The sequence below is a fragment of the Aptenodytes patagonicus genome, chromosome 6, assembly GCF_965638725.1.
Source record: "Aptenodytes patagonicus chromosome 6, bAptPat1.pri.cur, whole genome shotgun sequence".
Taxonomy (NCBI): domain Eukaryota; kingdom Metazoa; phylum Chordata; class Aves; order Sphenisciformes; family Spheniscidae; genus Aptenodytes; species Aptenodytes patagonicus.
In genome coordinates this window covers 10,889,522-10,912,260 of record NC_134954.1, presented here as the reverse complement: position 1 = coordinate 10,912,260, position 22,739 = coordinate 10,889,522, and the positions used below count along the sequence as shown (strand labels likewise).

General features: G+C 47.7%; 1 protein-coding gene across 5 annotated transcripts in view; it reads left to right on the top strand.

The window, feature by feature from the left end:
• The first annotated feature begins 9,925 nt into the window (after nt 1-9,925).
• The window catches only part of IL1RAP (interleukin 1 receptor accessory protein), a 48,838-nt gene continuing 36,024 nt past the window's right edge, over nt 9,926-22,739 (top strand). For 2 of the 5 annotated variants that reach the window (XM_076341087.1, XM_076341090.1), the window contains exon 1: nt 9,926-9,979. The gene's annotated coding sequence lies outside the window, so the exon portion shown is untranslated. Of the gene's footprint in view, nt 9,980-10,092; nt 10,368-22,739 lie in introns of those variants that run through there. The other 3 variants (XM_076341091.1, XM_076341089.1, XM_076341088.1) reach the window with 2 other exon arrangements.

The following is a 22,739-nucleotide window of genomic DNA, read 5'->3' as shown; positions in this document are numbered from 1 at the left end:
CCCTGAGCCCTCCTTGCTGTGCGCTCCTCACCTGCATCGCCAAAAAGTACCTCTAGAATCAACAATTCTGAGGTAGCCATGGCCCTTGGGGACTGGACCTGAGATACACAGAGCAGAGGTGTCTGCTCAGAGTCACTTAGAGCCCAAACCACACGAATTCTTTCACAAGCAGATGCAACATCTCTGAACCGTTTTGCCTCAAACATCTGGAACATTTCTTTTGCTTGGGCAAGTAATCAAATAGGTGTTACCCTCGCTAAATGTAAAAGAGCACTTAAGCTTGTCCTTAATTTGTAGGATAGTATTTAAGGTTAAACTCATGTTTAAACAACAAGTGATTTTTTTTCTTTTAATTAAGATTTATACAGGTCCCCATCTGTAGACTAAGCAATGAAGTTCTAATGAGCAGAGAGCCTAATTATGATCATTCTGTAATTGAAATAATGGCGTGTCTCAGAATAAGACTATTATGTTGCCAGAGAATGGACTAATGAGCTCCGAAGAAGGACTAACAAAGGTCTGTAAAAGACTCTTGCAGTTCTTATGAGGACATGCCTACTTGCAAACACCTCCATGCAGTATTCAAACATGTATAATGTGATATATAGCATGGCATGTCCAAAGATGTATATCAAGGTGTTGGTAATGGCTGAAGTTCAAGGGCATTCCTAAAAGCAATAGAATTATTAATGCAAGATAGAAGAAAATAAGCCAGAGAAGGCTGCATGAAGTGATGTAGGAGACAGATTAAAAGTATAAGAAGGGAAGTCAGTGGGCGTCAGCACCAGGAAAACAATCAACATCCGCCACAATATTGGTCCCATCGGCTGAAACCAGCTCCCTCCACACTCTGATTGATGAAATACACTTGAATCCAATATTTTTTCTTGCCTAAATGACCAGCTTTAATCACGAGCTCCATACATTGCCGCTTTCTTCATCATTCAGCTGGTCAGGAAAGAAAAGATAATTACGGAATGTTTTGTTTAGTAATTGTCTGGTTCTATTTTGGAGTTTGCTTCTGGTGCTAACGAATGCGACTCCATTATGTCATTTATCATGTGAACAGTCAGGTTGAGGAACATTTTAAACCAGGAACTATTTTGGTTTGCATGAGAAATAACCCCACAGAACAACTGACAGCGTGTGTGAGCAAAAAAATTCCATGCCTGAAAATGATAGGTTAGGTGATTTCACCAGATAAAGCCTTAAGGAAATCTCTTTTCACCAGCAGAGCAGAGCATTCATGGGGAAGGGAAGAGTTGCAGTCCCGTATTTATCCTCACAGGGAAGTCCAGATTGCAAGTTATTTAACTGGCTTGCTAGGAGACATTTGTTTTCTGTTACCTTTTCTACTATCAACCATTGCAAGGCAGAACTTTCATTTAGATCTTGAACGTGCTAAAAATTATACTCTAAACCTGACTTAAGTACAGACAAAATAGGTTGTAATTATATCTCAGGTGTGGCAAGAGCAGGAAAGCGGAGGCACCAGCCAGACATTATGCAGAGATACATCTGGAAAGCAACGGGGCGTCACAGCTCTTGTCCAAACAGCTCCCTCCCATTAAACCCATGTTTGTATCAGAAACATTAAATTCCCCACGTTATACTGTAGCACCAGGTACACGACTTTTTCCTGACTTGATATGGCCCAACGCAACGCACCTCTCCATTGGGGTGGGATGTCACAGGTATTCCCTCTCCTATGGACGGGCGTCATTCTTGGTGAACCCAAACATGGTGATTTGGGCTCAGCTGAGAGAAAGGCGGCTGGGAGCACACAACCATGTGAGAACAAACTGGAAATTTCCTCTAAAGGTATTTTCAACCTCAAAATAATTTGCTAACTGATTGCACAACTGTGGGTTGAGAAACCTGTCTGAAGTGACTGGTCAACGAAAAAACATCCATTTAATAGGGTGCCCTCCCAGTAATAGTGGGACAGAAGTTGTTTGACCATACTCTGGGTAATATCTTGAAGACTGTAGGTGACTAATAATAGCAGCGCCTTTTTTCCAGAAATATGAAAGTCATAAAAATGATGGTTTAGAGGACCAAAACTATTTATAAACTGAAGAAGAATTTAGTGAAGAGTTTTGACTAAAAAGGAGTAGAGGGGAGAATTTTAATGTGCTTGAAATAGAAGTAAAATCTTAAAGAAAAAAATGCAAATTTAAAGCATTTTAAATGGTGTTTAAAAAAGTTGGGTGGCTCAAACATGAAAGGACACCTTTTGTTTCAGGTCAGATGAAGATTTTATGTTTACCAGGATGAGCAACCTTGCTTTGAAACGTCCTCTAGCTTCAGCCTGCTGAGGATGGGCAGAGGACTTCAGTTCACCCAGGATCTTTCATCCATGCTATACACAGAGAAATAATAATACAAAGAAATTTAACTGAAAAAATAATAAAAGTTTCCAGGAGCATTGACTTCCATCAAAGGGTTTATTGTTCATTTCCTTTTGGCCAATTACTCTCTTCAGAAGTGTCTCTGGCATATTACGAAGACTAAGTGCTAAACCTGGGAGGTCGTTTAACTTGCCGCCTGTCGAGCACATCTTTACATCGCTGGTTAACGACTTGTGAACTTCATTGTCAGATGCTGCTTTGTGACTTTGCATCTCCAATTTGATGGCTCTCTGCCATGAGCCGAGCAACTGCCGGGGTTCGAGGGTGCCTCTCGCCCTTGTGAAATTCAAGTTCATTCTTTTTCTGCTCCCCTCGCTTTCTCCCTGCAAATTTATGACTTGCTAACAAATGCGTTGCTCTTGATTCCCTCCTCTTCAGTGATCTTTAAGATCTCTCATTTCATAAGGAAGAGGCAGGTGGGTGATCTGCTTCCAAAAAAAAAAAGTTTCCATAAGCGTGGCTTGTGTCTTAAGGCTGCTTATAAATCTATCCAATTTCCATTGACTTAATTCAGTCTTTTTTTGTCAAATTACATAGCAGTAATTAACTGCCCTAACCAAAGCGTTTTCTTCAAGGTGCCCACATTCTTGTGAGAGCTGTAGGTTGTTGTACCCACACACGCAGGCAGCATCCTTTCATCATTCTTTGTACAAATTGAATACTTCCTCTGCTGATCTTTACAGCTGTTCTCCAAATACCATCCGCAATTAATGAAATATTCCTGTGGCTCACCCATTCCTTCAAAAACCCTTTCCAAACTTGTTATGCCCTAGGGGGCTAATAACATTTATTGCACCTTTGCAAATTTTGGCTCAATCCTTCTTCCTGCTACAGGAAAGAAAATAGTCTTAAGGGCTACTGATTTTCCCTTGAAGATAGATGTGGAAACCCAGGACTAGAAGCTACCAGGAGCATCCCTGAGTCCTGCCCTCTGCTTTCACAGAGCTCATGAGGACATTTATAATCATACTGATTTCCATTTAAAAATTGATCGATCTGTTTGTTAGACTATTTTACCCTTCCTGCGTCTGCCAGCAGGCTGCTCCAGAAACTTTCCTCCCTGGTGCTTCAGGAGGTAACGATAAAGGGGTGGGGTGGGCCTTTAGCAGAAGCCACCCACGGTCCAAGCAGCACCATCACTGCGACACAGTGCCAGCAAGGCCAGCTCATCCCCCTGCTCCTGCCACTGGAGCTGGTCCACTGCAGCTGCACGGGGCTGCATTGCGCTGATCTGTCACCCGGGAAATCAATAGCAGTCAGGGTGGGAGGAATTACAACACGTTCCTAGCAATTGTGCAAATGCAAATTTATTACTCCAAAGTCTTCTCTAATGTAAATCCAGTGAGGTCAATAGAGTTAGAGCAAAACCGGCCACTCTGCTTCGTCTGTTATGCTCATTTTTATAATGATGGATAGCACCTATTAAGAGAAAGGAACTTTCAAATGCCTGGAAATACACTAACCTGGGTAATGAGCTGCAAGGATGCCAGGAATCACTCTTTGTGCAGATGGGTATTCTGCCTAACCACAGCTCTCAACATTGCCAAAAACCTCCACCAGCGTGAACTGCTACAGCTCCATCAGCGCCGCGCTGATTAACAGGAGCAGAGGGTCCTGCCCTTTGGTTAAAACACGCCAGCCTGTTACGGAGGAATTGCCAATTTTGGCAAGTAACAGCATCTCCCTACATCAAGGCCTTGCTAACCTGCAGCTGCCCTCTCCAGGGACTGTGTAAGGTTTTCTGCAGTTTCTTGAGTTTGCTCCTAAAATCTTCTGTTGCTTGTGTAACCTTTCTAAGAGTTACACAAAAGGATTGTTTTCCTTAAGAAATCCTTAACTTACGCACAGATAAACCGAGAGTCTAAAGGTTAATGTTGCTTCATCACTGCTGAAGTGAAATCAAAGATTTAAAAGGCCATTCTGCAGAATGATCTTGCATTTTCAGGGGAAAAAGTAAACTGTTATTGATTATAATAATAAGCTTTTGGATTGTGGTAATGGAATTTTTTTCATTCACCAGACCTGATGTTCTCTTTTTTTCCATAACCATTGCAGTTCATCATGGGACGGATACTCAGAAAAGCTGGGTTTTGTTCAGAAAAAAAGACTATTTAAAAGACTATTAAAGCATCAAAACACCTGTATAAACTTATGTCAAGACAGGAAGAGCTTTTACAGTTGGGTAGGATAAAACCAGGACGTATTAAGGCTTTTCCTACTTTCTTAAGATCTTTTAATTGGCTCCATTTACCCAGGAAAGACTGTGTGCTACTTCAGTGCCTTTTCCCTTTTGCAATGGTGTCAGCGCACCATCAGCCAGAGAAGCAAGGTGTCTGAAAACAACTCCAGATACCACTCCGTGTAGAAATACCCAGCAGCAGGGAATTGCCTAGACGACCAAGGCCGTATTCAGACTATCCAGCTTTATTAATTTGCTGACAGCCTGCCGCTTCTCACTGGCATCAGTGAGCAAGCAAGGTAAGCTGCAGCTAATTAATGCCCAGGCTAGATGCTTTCTTCAAAGACTGTTTAAGACAGATGCTGGTCTTGCCCAACTGAAACGCCAGCCCAGTTTGAGTGTCCCTGCAAAGTCCATGGTCAGGCAATTTATACAAATTTGGTATGTTTGAATGCATTGTGCAGAAAGATGTTCAGGCATCCCCAACACAAACCGTGTCCAACATATGTGTAGTTGTGGGTCAGATACGTGCCAAAAGTTGAAGGCTTTGGCAGAATGAGAAGATATTCTTCTCCATCACTGATTTGAAATAGTTTTAGCTTGTATGAAACGCAGACTCATAGGCCTGGAAAATATCTCCGGCTTTAGGCTGTGTCAAAACATTTGTGACAGAGATCTGAACAGACTTAGGTGCAAGTCACGTAAGGTCAAGTTTCCATTTGAGAACCGTTTGCATTAGCAGTCCTACCACCACGGTAACACAGAGGAAGAGACACTAATGATATTTAGCACATGAACATGGACATCAGCTATTTGCTACATCCTCAGGAATAAACGTAGATGAACTCATAACGAAGCTGTGCTTCCAATCCCTCTTCGCTGTGCAGGGTTTTTATAGAGGTTCACACAACATGCCTCACCGGGGAGTGAGATGATTTGCGATCTAGTTTGGATATAGTCAGTATGGCAATGAATACATGACCTGTGTTAGTCAGGCTCACCTGACACAGATACAATTGCAACTCCTCGTGCAGTTTGGTGAATGAGCAGTGAATACCTGTCTGAAAGCCAGGCGTGCTTGCACAGCCAGGCAGAGGTTCCTCGCTGGAAAATGGTCTCAGCAGAAAATATTCAGCCCTTACACCCATGTGTGGGTAACCTCAGCTTCCTTGACAGCAGCAGATGGGAGGTCCATGTGCTGCTATGTTAGAAATGTCTGTCATTCTCCGGTTTCTTCTATGTCCTGTATCTTAGGTTATCAGGCGTGCTCTTCTCAATGCCGGTTAAAATGTAGGTGTAAAACACAGAAGGCACATTCATTTATAACTACACAGACTATAATTATGTGTAGTCTAGGGCTTGTTTCCTGAACTAGGAAGGAGGAAAAATGGGTTAGGTGGGTGTGAGTAAAGTAACAAGCGGGAACGTGTCTTTTAGAGGTTATGAAACTACCTTGATATTCCAGTATCAGAAATGCTGGTTAAGAACAAACAAATCAGAAAACTGCCTGCAGGCTGAGAGTTGGGACAAATACAAGAGATTTGGGAACTGACAAGGGAATAGTAGCAAGTTTCTGATCCAGCCTGGGAACTTACCATTGCAAGCAAAAATGGAGGAGAAATATGAGGTCACTGCTACAGCTTAGTTGCAGAAAGATAAATACAATCTTGGGATTACCAGGTGAGATATTTCAGTGAGAAACGGGGACTTTAATGTTATTGTATGAAGCATCAGTGAGACCTCCTCCCATTTAATACTGTAACTACTTTTGGTCATCCATATGCTCTTTAAGATTAATTGAAACCAGAGTAGATGGAGGGAAGAGGTCTGAGGTGAACTCAGAGTCATTTAAGAAAGAAGATTGAAAAGCCAATTCTGTGTAGCTCGGGGGGAAAAGGAGGCAAGAACCATCTCCATAAAAATACCTGAGTAAGGAGCAGTGAGCAAAACAGCTACTGAAATGAGAGCTGATGCTGGTGCCTGAACATGTGGGAATAAACTGGTGATGAAAATGACACAAAGGTTCCTGACCATCAGGGACGTGGACAGTCTAGGAGAATCTCCCAGAAGGAGTAACAGGCAGAAAACACAAACTTGTTTTAAGTTGGAGCATGGAAGGACCATAAACAACATTGTGCCTGACATGGCAGAGAATTGGGCTGTATGATCCAGGCTCCTCCTGTGCTTCTAGCTATGAATTGACTAACGGGAACAGAACAGCAGCAAACCGAGGCCTTTGGCCACTTGTTACTGGAGATCTGCAGAATATTTTCGCAGCAGTTGCAATGCCAGCAGCTCCAGTGTCCTGGCTAAACACCAACACATTCCTCTGCTATTTAAGTCCCCCCCGTGGTTTCACTTAGTAATGCTACTCTTTGCTCCCTCCCCAAAAATTGTGGCACAATGCTGCTTTTTTGTGCTTAAAAAATGTTTTCTATTTACTGAATTGCTCTTCAAACTGTAGTATAATTCACTCTAGGGCGTAACCGTGTTGCATTAACCTGCACAGAAATAGCATGCGCAAGTGTGGAGAGAGGATGGGAGAAAAAATAGCAATACAAAAATAATCCTTATGGCAGCACTGAGCCCAAGTGAGCAATATTACCCTTATTTTACAGTAGGGAATTGCTGATTCTTTTAGTCTATGAGCAAAAAGAGTCTGAAACCTTTCCCATGAGAACACAATAAGCAGGTGTCGTTTGCAGCTTTGCTGTCAGCTGTAGCCTTAAAACAATCTCGGGAAACTTGGTCTTGAACTTTAATTCATGAGCCTTTCAATGAAGTCTAAAGTTGAATTCTGGCTTTCCGTCAAAATCAGAGAAAACTAATGACACTGGCCTAAAGACCCTAATTTGCACTGGTGGAGGCAGGCTAGGATTTTGGTACGGTATGAATTTCCCAGGGTGTATGTGTCAATGACTGTTAACCTGCATTCCTAGTATTGCAACAGTGCCTGGATCCTCCCAAACAAGAATAATGACATGTCCTATCCCAGATCTGTATCTATGGGTGGCAGATATTATGTAGAACAAGGTATCATTATTATTATTATTTAATTCTTGTAACAATCACCGGAGCAGCTGAGCTACTCCCACAGCTGCATTAACTATCACGACTAAAATATGCAATCCTTTTGTTATTTCGTCTTCTGTAAGAAAAGTGGACTGCGTGTTTCAACAGAAGATTTTAAGGACATATTTCTCTGTAAGTATGTTGGAAAATACAGCTCAGAAAATCTGCCTTGCTAGTCCAGTTTTGCCTATATTCAGTAATGCAGCCAAGTGCACGGATACCTAAAGTAGCTCCAGACAAGGTAGCTTGGCTCCTGGAGCTGTGCAGGTAGCATGGAGCAAAACACGGACTAATCTGCCCTAAGACTGGGGTAAATTAGTCTACATAGAGCTCTGCTTTGACAAGTTACTTGCAATACTTGGAGAGATTTGGGTTAGAGATGGCTTGAGTGGAGCTGATTCTAAGCACAAGCCAAGTAGGCAGATTTGCAAGGGCATTCACCACCAGGACAAGAAAGCTGCTGAGATAAGAAGCTTTCTGCCTAATTTTGCTGTGCCAGGGCCCTGGGAAGGGAAGGGGAGAGAGGTGCGGGAGGAAGAGCTATTCCTGCCAGAGCAGCAGGAACAGCGCTGGCCTCCCATCGCAGCTCCTTCACACCTTGTGGCACAGCCAGGCCACAGCTGCTCTTCCTCAGGATGGGGAGAATTTCAGGTGTGCCCACCTTGCTGAACTGGGGTGGGCTGATGAGGACAAGGACCTCCTTTCCCAGCAGCAGCGTGTGTGCAGTGGTACCTCACGCAGCCTTGCAGAGAAGATGGGGAGATATGTTCTAGTGGTGGCTGTGAGAGGTTGCGCCAGGTGCAACTGGCCAGGCCCTGCTCTCCAGGACAGGTTTGTTGCAGAGGAGCTTCGCGGTGTGGAGTGAAATTTGGTCTCCTAAATATCCTGGAGCCACCTCCTGGGGATAATGACTGAAAGCTTGAACTCAGTCCAATGCAGATGCAGCGTTGTAGCAAGTAGTGCTAAGAAGTGCTGCAGCACTTTGAATGGATAGGAGTTCCCTTAGCACTAAAGGCTTCGTGTCCAGTCATATCGCTTTGCTGTCAGACTGCCAAGAGGTGACAAAGGCACGGATAAGGCCAGGTCACTTGTTTGCCAGAGCCTCCTGGCCAACCTGAGAGGAGACAGAGCTTTCCTCCCTGCCTGGGGCGAGGGCACTCCTCACTAGGGGCTGCACTGATCATCGCTGGCCACATTCTCCAGAAGGTGCCAGCCCAAATTTCTGCAGATTCTTCTTCAGCTCCTCAGACTCACTATTACTTCTCTTGGAGTCCATTTCAGGTGCCCGCTCCTCATCCATCAACAAATTCAGTCTCACCTGGGCTGCATCCATGGCAGTGGTACAGCAAAAGGTGTTGGTGTTGCTGACGCAGAGAGGTGTGCCAGGTGTGTCGGGCAGCCCCCGTGGATGTCAAAAAGGGGCAGCAGGAAGGGCCAGCTGTTGGCAGAGCAGTGCCCCCAGCACCTCCGGGCACGTCCCGCCACAGCAGATACGCGTTTTATTTACCACGTTGCATCGAGCAGGTGCCGCTTCTCCGGGACGAGGTGGCATCGCAGCGCCCAGGGTGCTGTGCAGCGCCACGGCTCTCGCCGACGAGCCCTTCCCTCCCAGCACACAGGGGAGAAGGGGAAACTTTGCTTTCCCGGGGGACAAGCGACCCGCAGAGAGCGGAGGGGGCTGCAGCAGCATTAGGGCTGTGCACGCCAGCCTGCTTTACCGAAACAGGCAGCGGGCTGGCGCCAAGGGCTCCAGGTGTCCCTTGGCCGCCCGGGGGACGGGGCGCTGACTTCAGGCGGCCGCCTGCCTGCCTGCCTGCCCCTCCACCGCCAGCGGCTTCAAGCCGGCAGGACAGCTCAGGCCAGGAGAGGGAGCCGTGGCCCTCGCACGGCCGCGTAACCCGCCTCCTCCCGGCAGGACCCCGCAAACTGCGAGAGGGACATCGCGGCCGCCTTCCGCCTCACAAACCCGCCTTTGCTCGCTCCCCGCCCGCCGGCTCGGATTTCCTCCCCCCCCCCCCCCCGCCCCGGCTGCCGCCCGTTCCCCGAAGTGACACCCCCCCCCCCCCCCGCGCAGGGCTCAGGGCCGCGCTGCAGCCGGGGGCGCCCCCGCGGCACGGCCGGCGGGCGGGGGAGCCCTCCCCGTGCGCGGGAGGAGCGCAGCCGGCGGGGAAAGGGGGGGCCGGTGAGCGCGGGGCGGGGCGGAGCCGGGGTGGGGAGCGGACCGGGGAAGAGGAGGAGGAGGAGGAGAAGAAGAGGGAGAGCGCGAGCGCGAGCGCGGCGTGCGGGACGTGGCCGCGCGCGCCCTCCGCCTCCTCAGGTGAGCCGCGGGGGCGGGAGAGGTGCGGGCGTGTTGCTGTAGGCGTGGGCGGCGGGAGGGAGGAGCGGCCCCGCGGCGTCGCCGGGACCGGGACCGGGACCGGGACCGGGACGGGGACCGGGACCGGGACCGGGAAGGCCCGGCCCGGCCCGGCTGTGAACTTCCCCGCACTCGGAGGGAAAGTTTCTGCCGGAGGAAGCGGTTTCCAGCCCCGGCGGTGCGCGGGGGCGGGCGGTGGCGGCGCGCAGCTGGCGGCAGCCCCCGCTCGTCGGCCGGCGGGGGAAAAAAAGGAAAGAGAGGAGAAGAGACGCTCGGGAGAGCCCGAGGAGGCTTCGCGGCGCCGCGGCAGCAGCGCGGGGCGTCCCCCGGACGGAGACGCCTCTGCACGGTGAGAGCGAACGTGCGCGGCCGCGTCCAGCCCCGCCGGGCCGGGGGTAACGGGGGGGGAGGAGGAGGCGAGCGGGCGCTGTGGCGCCTGTGCTGCTGCCGGAGTCGGGGGACCCCTCCGCTGTCCCTCGGTAAAGGACGCGGCCGGTGTGAAGGCGAGTCTGAGCCGAGCTGCAGGACCGCAGATGCGTGTCTCCGCCGCTTCTGCAGCCGGGCTTGGCCGTGCCTCCGGTACCCGAAATGCGGAGTGGTTTGCTTAAATTCCCTCCTTCGGGCCAGGGAAATTGGGCTATTCCTAGCTAAAGCGCTACATGCACTGACGAATGCAACTTCAGTTTTCATCCGCATTGCAAATGCGGGAGCCTCTAATACCTGTTCTCTTCTGCTGTCAAACAGATCTTTGAAATGGAAGGGGGGAGAGGAAGGGGTCAGACTTAAGTCACAGCAGGAAAATGAAGTGGAAGAGACACGTCCAAGAAAACAGCCTGAAAGCGATTAGATGCTGGCAGCAAGATGCCTTTTGCTGTGTGTTTGCTGGGGACAGCAGCCCCCTTATGCGAAGCATTTGGGGGGGGGGGGGGCATCTGGATGGAAACTGGGTGGAGGGAATGCTTTCCTGAAAAGGAAGGGGCCGAAAAAAAGAGACTGTCAGGGCTCCAGTGCTTCAGGTGGCTCTTTTCTGTGCCAGTGTCACTTCCCTTCATTACAGTGGCAGTGCTTGTTCCTTAGCCTGGGCTGGTTTCTTGGAGTGTGTCTGTACGGTGCTTGGCACAATGGGATCCTGATCTCAGGGCCTGAGGATGTTACTGTAAGCTGGATTATAAATACACTCTCGTGTGCACGCTCTCTCTTTCCATCCTAGCCTCTGCTTTGTGAATAGCTGGCTATAATGCTTGGATAAAATTCTGTTTTCTTTTCTTATAAAACGATGGCTTTTGTTCCATGCATTTAGTTTTGTTGTCCTAGGAAAGGCTTTTTACTTTTGGATTTGGGAGATTGCAGCAAGCTCCTTATCTTTTTTTTTAAAAAAATATTTGCTATGTAATTAAAAAGTACTATTTTTCTGACACTCCATTTTTAACTGAGGCCCCTCTTGGATAAGCAGAACTGTCACCGAACTTACACTTCCATACACAGAAGTATCGTGGGGTATTATTTATTAACTGTGCTGTGGAGAGTCCATATCTCAAAACTTAGGGGGCCATTTATAACAGGTTGCTTTTGGCAGCTCTGGAAGATTTACTTGCTGTCTTGTGTTCCTTGCAGAAAAAGCCTCTCCTGTTTGCATGGAGAGCATCGCTCCGGCCCCAGGGCTTTCTGGTGGGAGGGCTCAGTGCTGGGAAGGGTCCTGCTTTCTGTTCCCATTGCCTGCCTGGCTGTGGCGAGCAGGGAAGGACAAGTGGAGAGGATTAAGCTCTTGAAGTAGGTGCGGAGTTGTTCCTATCAGTGGGAACACCTTCTCTGTAGGAGCTCTTAAGGATGCAGAATAACACGGGATGTGGAGAGTAAGGCTGTGAGGACTTTGGATGGTGGAAGTGTGCAGGGCACCGAAATGATCAGGAAACGCTAAGCTGGGAAGGTAGGAGATGCTGCGTGGAGGTGAAGCAGGGAGCCATGGGGTGAGAGGTTAAGTTTCTAACACAGTGCCTCTGTGCAAGGCAGAGGGCAGGTCTACATGCACGCAGCCCTGTGACTTTCTTTCCATGTCTCTGGATGTAGCTTGAGTTCAGAGTGTCTATGTATTACATAGGAAGAGCTGTGCTTGCTCCAGTCTGCCCATGCCTTGTCCCTTCAGGGTCTGTGAAGGAAAGCTTGTGTTTGAACACCTCAGGGCTCTCTCCTTCCAGACCTCTGGGGCTCTGTGCAGGTATCCTGCATCTGAGCATTAGCTAGCGTGCAGCGGGGATGCTGCAGTGGTCCGGGCTTGAGCAGGCTCATACCCTGGATCAGGTAGCGCTACCTCAAAGTGCCTCGCAGGAGCACATAGGTAAAAGAGACTTCAGAGGGTTGGGAGTGTGGTGTGGCGGGAGGTTGGATGGTGCCTGGATATGTGGAGGGATAGGGAATGCCTCCTTGCTGGCCCCGGTGCTGTAATTTTGTGCTCTGAAATATGCATTTAGGAAGGAGGAAGCAGAGAGAGCTTGTCCCAGCTTTATTCCTTCAATACCTGCATGTGCCAGATGCACCAGGGAAGAAGCATTTCACTCCTTCGGAATAAGAGGCCAGCACATGTTCTTTTATTCCTTCTTCTCACTTATGTTTGGATTTTTATGTTGATTATTTTGGCAGGCACATGATTTGTATTCCTTTCCACGTCTGTCCTGGGTCCCCCACTGTTGTCAAATGTCCTACCATTTCAGCAAGACTCTGACTTGCAAAAACTTGCCACGAAGATAACCCTTGCAGCTAGTGGTGTGGGAGAGGAGGTGTCCCAGCTTGGCTCTCGGAGCACAGGTTGCATTGGCAAGGTGGACAGTTAGGAAGATTATAACCAGCGTGTGAATGCGCTCACGTATCTGTGAGCATCTCTGCTGTCCGGTCTTTCTTTTCATCGTACAGCAATGGGGAATGCTTCGGGAATAAAAATAGATATATGGAAAAGCCTATATAAGCTGAAATCTGTGAATAGCGCCACGTTATCTGGGAACTGAAACACTTTCTACAGTGGAGCTCACAGTTCAGACATTGCCTGCTCTTCTCCTTCCTCCCCTGCCTTTCTCTTGACACAGCTCATGGATTTCACTGTCCCCATAAGCAGAGCCAAGAGCTGTCTCCTCTGTGCTGCCAGGCTGATGCAGCCCGGCTGGTAGCATCTCTGTACCCAGTGGGTGAGAGCTGGTGCTCCTCCGGCTGCGCGAGGTGGGCCAGATGCAGAGCAGAAGGAAGGCAAAGCTGGCTGTCGTGTTTGCCACGCTTGAGCTGACCCCTTCTCTCATGCCAGCTCTGCAGCCTGGGTGTAGCTTGTGGGCCCACGTGCAGGTGGGTTTCTTGCCCTCCATGGTTTGTAACCGCTTTGTTCTGCTCTGCTGTCAGCAAAATGTATGGCTGAGATTTGGTCACTGCTAATCTGGAACAAAACAGCTTCTTCTTTTGGGAGGTATTTTAGGATTTCTCCCCCCCCCCCCCAATGTTTTCGCAAGGCAGAAGGCTAATATCACGTTTCTCAGCTGCAGTGTTGTTACGTGTAGGGCTTTTGCATGCGACTGAGCCACATGTATGCTCAGAAAGAGTGCAAAAAGGAAACTGATTTGGGGAAATTAGTTCAAATGGTGCCTATGCTTTTGGGAATTTCAGCGTTAGCCAGCGCGCTTGCTACCTTCACCCTCAGAGGTCCCAATGAGACACATGCACAGATCATGATATTCATAAATTCGGAGTCTTACTTGACAGAAAATACAATACAGGAACATGAATGTACAAGCATACATATTTTGTTATAAGGTTCCTTAAAAATAGTTGCTGGTAAAACAGGATTTCTACTACAAGTGAAGACTTATATCTTTAGTTAGTCCTCTGTAATTTAGCAACTCTGTTTCATCAAATGGGGGCTATATCCCCAGGAATTCCTCTGACATAGGTTTCCCCTGAGTCTGGATGACTATCCAATTACAATTTTAAGAAAATTACAGCAAGGATAACTGGCTAAAGGTAGAAGTCTCTGAGAGTGTTAGGAAAAGAGCAGGAAAGAGTGCGAGAGCTTCACGTTCTCGTGTGAGTAAAATGCGGAGAATTATACTGGTCCTTAACTTCTATGGTGGGTGGAGTCACAGTCCCTGGTGTCGGGGCTGGCCCTACTTGCTTTCCTTCCTTCCTTCTTTCTTTCCTTCTACTTCTCTCTCTCTTTTGTTATGTGCCAAGTCCATATTTCATAGAATATCTCAAGTTGGAAGGGATAAGGATCATCAAGTCCAACTCCCTAAATATTTATATGAAAAACGTTGATTCTTATGGAGTCTTTTTAGATTTACATGTGTTAACAAAAAGGGACCGTTAACTTAAAAGCTCTGTTTGGGGCACAGAGTAAGAGATTGCTGTGAGTCCTGGGCTGAGTCAGGGGAGTGGTAGGTGGCTCATTCTCCTGGGAACACCGGGGAGGTCCCAGAGAGCCATTACCTTGGAAATCCCACCCAGAGCAGGGTCATCGACAGCTACCAGCTCTTCCCGGCTCTCTAGGTGTCCACAGAAGGAGACTGTATTATCATGCCTGGAAGGAGAACTGGATGATCATGCACTCGCATCCCATGTCCATCATGGGTATTGGGATCCCTGAGCTGGTATGGAAGAGTGTCCAGTTGATGCAGAAGCATTTGGGACTGCCCTCAAGCCCGCTTACTCTTCTTTATTGCTAACAGCTTGCTTAGGTACGGTTGGGCAAGCTTTGCTATTTAACCCTTGCAGCTTCGGATCTGGCCCTTGGCTTCAGCCAGCGTGGCCGTGGGTCAGCGGGGCTGTCTGGGCGCAAGCTGGGAGCTCTGTGTTGCAGCCTGGAAGTACCACGGTAAAAGGCTGGTCGTTAGCTTGGCATGAAGCTCCTTGGACAGTTTTCTTGTGTGACTGAAAGGGAAAGACACAACATGAACCATGCACTTGCACAAATACTTTAGAAGCCTCTGCAGCTTTACTAAGGCATGGTGTTACCAGAATTAGAAGAGGACTTGGAAAAAAAAAAAGAAAAAGAAAGTTTTAATACCTCTCTGTCTCTTTAACTAGAAAAGCTGCTGTGTTGGTTTTTTGTGTGGTTTTTTTGGTGGTGGTTTCTTTTTTTTCCTCCTGGTTTCGCTTAATCCCTTGCATGACTGAAATAAAAGTGTAATGGAATATCTTGACTCTCTTAGGCCTGATCCTGTCCACTTACAGGGATGCGATATTTTTAGATGTTCAGAGGATGATTCTTATATATTCGATCAACTTGTGTGTAAAAGCTTGCAAAACTGTGACCTAAATGTTTATCCTTAGTGCTGACAGGATGCTGTGGAGCTGTTTAACTATATATTTATAACAATTATGCTGCTTGGCGAGAAGGACATGACGTTTTCTTCTCAGAATGAATTTTTGCTTTTTTTTTTTTTGCCTTTTTCTGCCTGTGATTTGTGTGTATAGTTGCCTTTCTTTATCATTTTACCTTTTGTCCTGGATGTAAATAAAGAGCTAATTACAGTTAATCTCAGTGCAAGGGAATGAAATTTTTAAAGAGTGAAAAATAACTCCCATCTGTTAGATTTTCAGTAGCGTTTTGGGGTTTGCCTTCTACTCGGAAGGAAGCCAAAACTTATCTTGCTCAATTTAAAGTTTTCCTTGCAATATTTAAACTGGATTTTTAATCATTTAAAAAACAAACAGAAATGGAAATAGCTTTTCAAATTATGTTTGGCCATGTTCTTAACGTGCTGGTTGCTAAAACCTGAACAGCTCTGTCATATTCCTACTGAAATGAGTTGAAATCCCACTACCAAATTCTATAAGAACAGGTTTGAGACCTTATTCTGGAAAAACATCTGTTTTTCATAATAGTATATTGCATTTCTGTATTTCCTGCCTGCTGGGGCTCCATGTGCCCAGCCAACCAGCCCCAAAATGACTTGTTCCAAGGCAACTGCTGCTTAAGTAGTTACTATTTAAGACAGGCTCAGAACCCAAGTTTTCCGTGGTGGGTATGTGGTATGTTTAGCCCCATCAGCTCCAGTGACTGCTGAGCTCAGGGAATTAATCTGTACTTTGCACTCATATGTTATCTTTCATCTCAGCATCTCTAAGCACTTTAGAGACATTAAGATGCACAGCTGTGGTGCGAGGTGGGGAGAGGCTGTTATAAAAGTGGTTAGGGAAACAGAGGCACAGATTTCAGAAGCCTCTACTAATGTGCTCAGTTCAGGGGACAGCCGTTTATAAGCTCTCTGATGCCTGATTATCAGGGAGGCACTGCAATTTTTCATGCATTACAATTGGTGGTTGATGCCTCTGTAGGTTTCATGTAGATTAACCAGAAACTCATATTGCTACCCTAAACTAGTAGACTGTCTTAAAATCTTCAATCTTAGAGACTTACAGGAACATAGTAAATGGCAGTGGCAGGAGCCCAAATTTCTAGTTATATTTTTCTGAGGCTAGCCCTATTGCAAAAAGCAAATCTCACAAGGAACCAAAAGTAAAACAACCTCACCTCCATCCCACCATAGTAACATCCAGGGCCCCACCTACATAAATTTATCAGCAATCTGTTGATTCAAAGCTCTGGGATCTGTAGAAAATACTTATTTGGACAGTAAGAGCCGTACAAATTCACTCTAATACAAATAATTGGATTTGTTCTGTTGAGAAATAGCAGCCTCCCCCCTCTTCCTTCAAGCACAGACTTCCCTCAGCCCTTGTTTATAAGGAGGCACCCGCATAATGGGAGGAGGATGTACGTGTTGCTGCCCAGTGTGATAACGCTGGCAGGCCGTGAAGGGTTTGTAGGGCACCCGGCCTCTTTGAACCAGCACAAATGTGCTGTTGGATCCCAAAATGTGTTGCTCTAGCAAACTGTGCTGGTTTCAGTTGAGTCAGACAGGGGTGATGTGCTGGGGTGACTGAAGGATGTGGCAAAACTCAGACTCCACTGGACTAACGTCCCCATGGTCTGGGTTGTCTTTCCCTCTCCTCTGTCCTCCTGTAAAAATAGCTTCAGCCTCAGTGCATTTACCTTTCTCCACCTTCCTTGTTCTCTCTCATGTTGCTGTGTGGACTTTAGGGAGACTCTTTAATTCTGGCTCCTTGGGAGGTTGTGCACACACAGACACCCCTGACCCGTGGCCACAGAGAGGTGGGAATGCTTTTCTCCAGGCTTATTGTGTCCTTCCCTTCTCCCTTTGCACAGGGGAGCTGCATCTTGGCATTTCAGACCTGCTGAATAGCCCTGGGTTGTGGCTACCCAGGAAGGCAATGTTTTCCCCTTTCTAAGCTTTTTTTTTCCCCCCCCCTTGTCTGTCAGGTGTAATGACTCTGTAGTTGTTGACAAGAAGTGTCAAAGAACAAAAGGGAAACTCAACCCAACTTCCCAAAGACACTCAGTGATTGTTTCTTCTCAATGCAAAGAGGTGAGCCAGCCCAGGGCTAGGGTCAGTGCAGATTTGAGAATATGAAGGCATCCGCTTCCTGGCGTTGAAAGTGCTCAGAAATGAAAATTTTGGAGACTTTTCAGATTTTTGGCCCTTTGCAGAAGGGTTTTAACACATAGCAGTATTTCTTCCTGTCGCTGCTCCTTGTAGCCTTTGGAAATGTCAGCAGCACATATATTGCCTTTTGTTTGTCATTCAGCTGGAGAAATGAATTCATTGCCCTCGTGAGATCAATCATATTCTCCCCAAATAATTAATATTGATGACAGTCACAGCATACTGCTGCCTGCAGCTCCCTCTCAGCCTTCCCTGTGTAGGTGCTGTGGGTCACAGAGCAGACTTTCTCGCAGGAGGTTTCTGGACTTGAAAATTCAGGGTGTCGTTGTTTGAAGGTTGAATTTAGAGCTGCACTGGTGGGGTCAGTGCAGGCAGAGCCCGAGCAAGTTCCCTGTGATGGCGCAACCTAATATTTGCAGAAGGAAATGTTAGAGACATGGGGAACAAATGTGATACACGTGGCACGGGAAGGATTGTCTCGTTCTGTTTCTCTTTTTCTCCTTTGTTTCTGTCTGTACCCAGATTTTTCTAGTCCCCTTTGCAGAATGCAGCTGTACTGCATGACCAGGAAGGGGCAGGCATGCAGAAGAAAGTTGCTCTGATAGTCACCAGGAGGACCAAGTGGGTGGGTTGGGAATGTGGAGGCCCATGGGAGGGCTGGAAGGACCTCTGGAGAACTGCTTGTAAGTGGGGTGTTGTCCTGGGAGAGGCAGGTAGCTCCTGGGCTTTCAGTGCCTTTGCTGTTCCTTTTTCTATTGCTTTAAATTTTGCTGTGGATTAATGTGTAAAGCACACTTACAGAGCAGCCTGTCTGAGCTGGGGGGGAGGGAATGAAGCATATTCATGTATTATTCTTGTTTGCTTTTTCTCATAAGGCTAAATGTGATTAAATGATTAATATAAGTGCCAGGTGTGGAAACACTGTGTGGCCCAAACTTGAAAAAGAACTCTGCTGACTTGCTTTTACCCTTGAATATGTTGCTCATCGCAGGATACCTGGGGTCACTTGAGGAAATCCTCCTCTTACGCCGCAGGGAGAGTTGGAGATCAGGTCTTCACCAGTGGCAGCAGCATGGGTAAACCTGCTAGCAGTGCTGGAGACATTGCAGTCTGCCTTGGGATTTTGTGGCAACAGCACAGTAAAAGAGGTGCTTGGAAAGGGGAGTGAAACACAGTGATGTTGTGCTCTGGAGCACGGTGATGCTTGGAGGCTTTTTGCCTGCTCTGTCCCTCTCTGGGGGAACAAGAAGGGGGGAAGATGTTGGCTGAATATAGAGCAGCCATCCTGGGAATCTGGTCTGAAAGCACTGAGGGCTATAAGGGGAGGAGATGAAGTGAAAGAGCAGGTATGTAGCTGGCAGCAAGGGCTTGAACCTAAGAAAAGAAACTCTTGGAGTATTTTTTTGAGTCTGAGAGCCAATTGCAGCTGGTGCTCAGCAGAGCTGGGTGCAGCCCCTGTTGTGAGGGTGGGGATGTGCACTGGGGCTGCAGAGCGCTCGCTGTGCCAGGCTGGGCTTGCGAGGAGACTCCTCTCCTGGGAAAGCTGCTCTGGGGTTCAAGAGTCCCAGGCCGGTCCTGCAAAAGGCAGTAAGCCCAGCTGATAAACCTGCTTGAGTCTGCATTGTATTCTCTGGATTTAGAGACACGGGCTGAGCTAGCTTGGGGTTGCTGCTGTGCAATCTGTTGCATAATGCGGATGTGCTGCTACGTCCACAGGGACAGTGGAATAACCTCTTAGGGAGGGCAGTGGAGTTGCTTACATCTAAAAGCCATTAAAAAGGTCAGGAGGCAGAACGTACAAATTAAATGCTTGTTCTCAAGTGTCTCCAGGTACTCCATGAGAACTAATCAGGACTCTTCCAGTGAGGGAGGAATCTCACTCTGGATTCCTTAAGTCTCTCCTCGGGTCTTTGAGCCATGTTGGTTGCGGATTTCTTTTTTTCTGTGCAAAGATTAGTTTGTCGGTTTATTTTCCGGTAGCGCAATACGTGGGTATTTCTCAGAGCTCTCCTTTCACTATAACATCGCCGTCCAAAATAGAAGCATTGTGTCTGCCTTCATGGAAGGTCTCATCTCTCTTTGAAGCTCTGTTGGAAGCTTTTCATTCCCTGGCTATTCAGACTTAAAAAATAGACTATCTTGGCTGGATACCTTTTGCCTGAGCACAGAAGTGCTCTTGTAGATTGGTGTTTGAACTGCTTGGTGGCCCGTGTGTATGCATTTGTAATCCATGCTGTTTGATTTCATAGCTGTGGCTCAACCTGCCCCTCTTCAGCCCACTCCACAGATCTCTCGCTGACAGTCCCAGCTGTTTATTTGTCTTGTCCAGGTGTGCGTATATTTCGGAGAGGTGACAGATTATTGAGCTAGTTTATTTTAAATGTATGAAATGCAGTGTGCTCTGCCTGTTAAGCAGCTGCCAGAGTATAATCAGTGGCACCCTGGGCTCCAGCAGAGCAGTGTGCAAGATCTGTAGCATTTCTGCTTTGCCAAGCCTTGATAGGACCCCCGGAGAACTGAAAAGGAAAGGAGGGGATACTGACTTCAGATAGTGGGGTGTTTTTTTGGTTTTTGGTTTTTTCCCCCAAGCCCCCCCCCACTTCTCTCCCCATGTCTAGATTGCACTTTTTTCCTTTTCTCTTGAGAGGGGGCAAAAAATAGCTTCTTCCTCTGAATTCTGACTATAACTGTTAAATCTGTTGAGCCAAAAGGATGCCAGGAGATGGTATCTAAATGCCAACAGCGGATCACAAATTCCCTGCCTGGCAATTGCCTCTGTGTCCCAAACACTGGCACTGGCAGAGGCAAATCTTGCACTACCAAGGTAGCCCCCAGAAATGACTCATTGTTAATGAATGTCCCAAGCCTCTGAGCTCGAGGTGGGGCTGCTGCCTGCTCTGCCCACCGGAGCTCTTGGTGCTCTTTGAAGGTCAGCCTTGCTCCTGCAGTTTGCGCTGCTGTGTTGAAGGAGGAATAGCTTGGGACAACCTCCTGGGGTAACCCCTGGAGTGACACGCTGCTGGGTTTGTTCATTCCCGTGTTGGGGATTTAGTAAAAAGTAATTAGTAAAAAGCCAGCAGACTGCAGCCCTTGGCCTGGATGTGCAGTACAGGAGGCCAGGGAGAGGCAGTGGTGGGTGACAGGCAATGGAGCCACCTCGGATGCCTGGTGTCTTGTCCTCAGCTGGCAAAGAGCTGGCTGAGCCACTGACTGAGAAGATTGTTTCCAGGTTTTCTTGTTTTTTGTGGTTGGGTTTTTTTTTTTTTTGGTTCCCCCCCCTGCCCCCCCTCTTCTCTCTCCTGGGTACTTGGTAGACCTGGTATAAAGCTGTGTGTGAACACCATGGTTCCCCAAAGCAGGGAGCCAGTGCTTCCAGGTCCTGTGTGACAGTGGCCAGCTCTGGCCAAGGAAGATAGAAGATGATTTGTGCTAGTGACGGGGGAGACCTCTCACCAGGGCAGCTTTCCATCTGACTCATACTAGTTTCATTTTTTTTCCCCTCTGCAAAGCAAGTGGTTAATATTTGCTGTGACTCTAGCTAGTGACAAAGTTTCAGTCTGCTCAAATCTAAATGTTTCCTTTGGTTTTAATGATATAAATTGCTTTTATAATAGAAACATCACAGAACAAAATCCTTTCAGCCCACTCTGTTGTCAGGTATGTGATAGCCTGGTGAGTGCAGCTGCCCTGGGAAAAGTGAGACCTCAGCATCCATCTCGCAGGTCCCTGCCTTGGATGTGTCACCATTAGATGTGCTGATTCGGTCGCACTGACTGCTCCGCGGTATCCCTGACTGCGGGCCAGGCTTCAGCCCTGGCTGATTCCTGCTGAAATGTGCCTGGCTGTTAGGGAGCTGCTGCCAAGACAAACTGGGCTCTCTGCCCTTAAGAGAGATGCGAATGTTTTTCCGAGGACAGTGTTGGGGGCCCTTTGTTGGTCAGTGTGCCTGCGTTTGAAGTGATGAGCATGGCATAGCGTGCACGAGAGCAGGGAAAGTGCTCTGAGCTGCTTATGGCGTTCATCATCAGATTGCTGCTGGTTTCCTCCCTATTCTGTTCCTGAAAGCTGTCTGGAAAGGAAAATTTTAATGAATGTGCTAATTCCTCCTGGGGAGAAAAGGCTGGACTTCTGAAACCTGTCGCCTGTCTTTCTACCCACATCTCCAGAGATTTCAGTGTAACATTAGGTTGCTCAAGAGGGCTGTCCGCAGGACTGGCCAGCTCGCTGCAGGAGTGGCCCTGCTTTGGGCAGGGGCACGGTGGAAACGCTGATGCTGCAGCAGCGGGTGGTGCGGTGCAGTGCCCAAATGGCCTCCAGAGGAGAGGCAGGGTCAGAGAGATGCTGCGCAAATCCTGGCTAAGTGGCACCAAGATGGTTTTTGCTACAGTAATTCCTCCCTTTGTCTGACTCACTCCTGCACGTACTGAAAAGCAAAAGTGTTTCCTGGAGGGCCGAAGGGCCTTTTCCCACTTTCCATTAGTGTTTTTGCTATTACTTTTCTGCAGCTGCTTTTGCAGGCTGCCCTTTGTCTGCCTTTTGGATTCTTTGAATTTACTTGGACTGTACATCTATTTTTCCCCATAAGAAAACGCAGCAAATTCATCGAGCAGCCTTCTCCAATGCTGCTGCGTGATGATGCAGGGACCCAGGGCTTGTGGGTGCACAGTGATGTGGGAGCAGAGGAGCTGTGCCCCTCTTCTGAGCGCCAGCCCTGCTCTGCAGCCCATCAGCCTTCAGCCCCAAGTCCACGTGGTGTAGAAGCAAAGCATTTCCTAAGCTAGCCCACCCTGGTTTTTGCTAGCCTTCCTGTGTCTGCATCCCTTTTCCTGGGGCCAGTCCTGTGCTCTCGAATGCTTTTGACTCAAGGGGCTTGGGACAGAATTAAAGAAAGAAAATAATGTGTAAAACCTGCTCTGGCCGGTGTTATTTTTTCCTCTTTCTGAAACAGCTTTATTTTAAATGCCCTTTCAGCCAGAGCACTTAGTAGCAAGGTTTTGAAGGGTGCTTTTGTTCTGTGTGCCGTAGTGTGACTTCTCAGTGAAAAGCAAAAGACCTGTCAGCTCTCCCTAGGTGCCTGTGGTTAGGAAGGACAAAGGCATTTTCTTGGAAAATGCGGCATTGTTCTGTAGAATTGGTACAGTGTCTTTGAGAATAGGTGTACAGTAGTTGCTTTGAGTGCAGCTCTCTCATTAATTATTTGACATCTGTCTTGCGTTTCA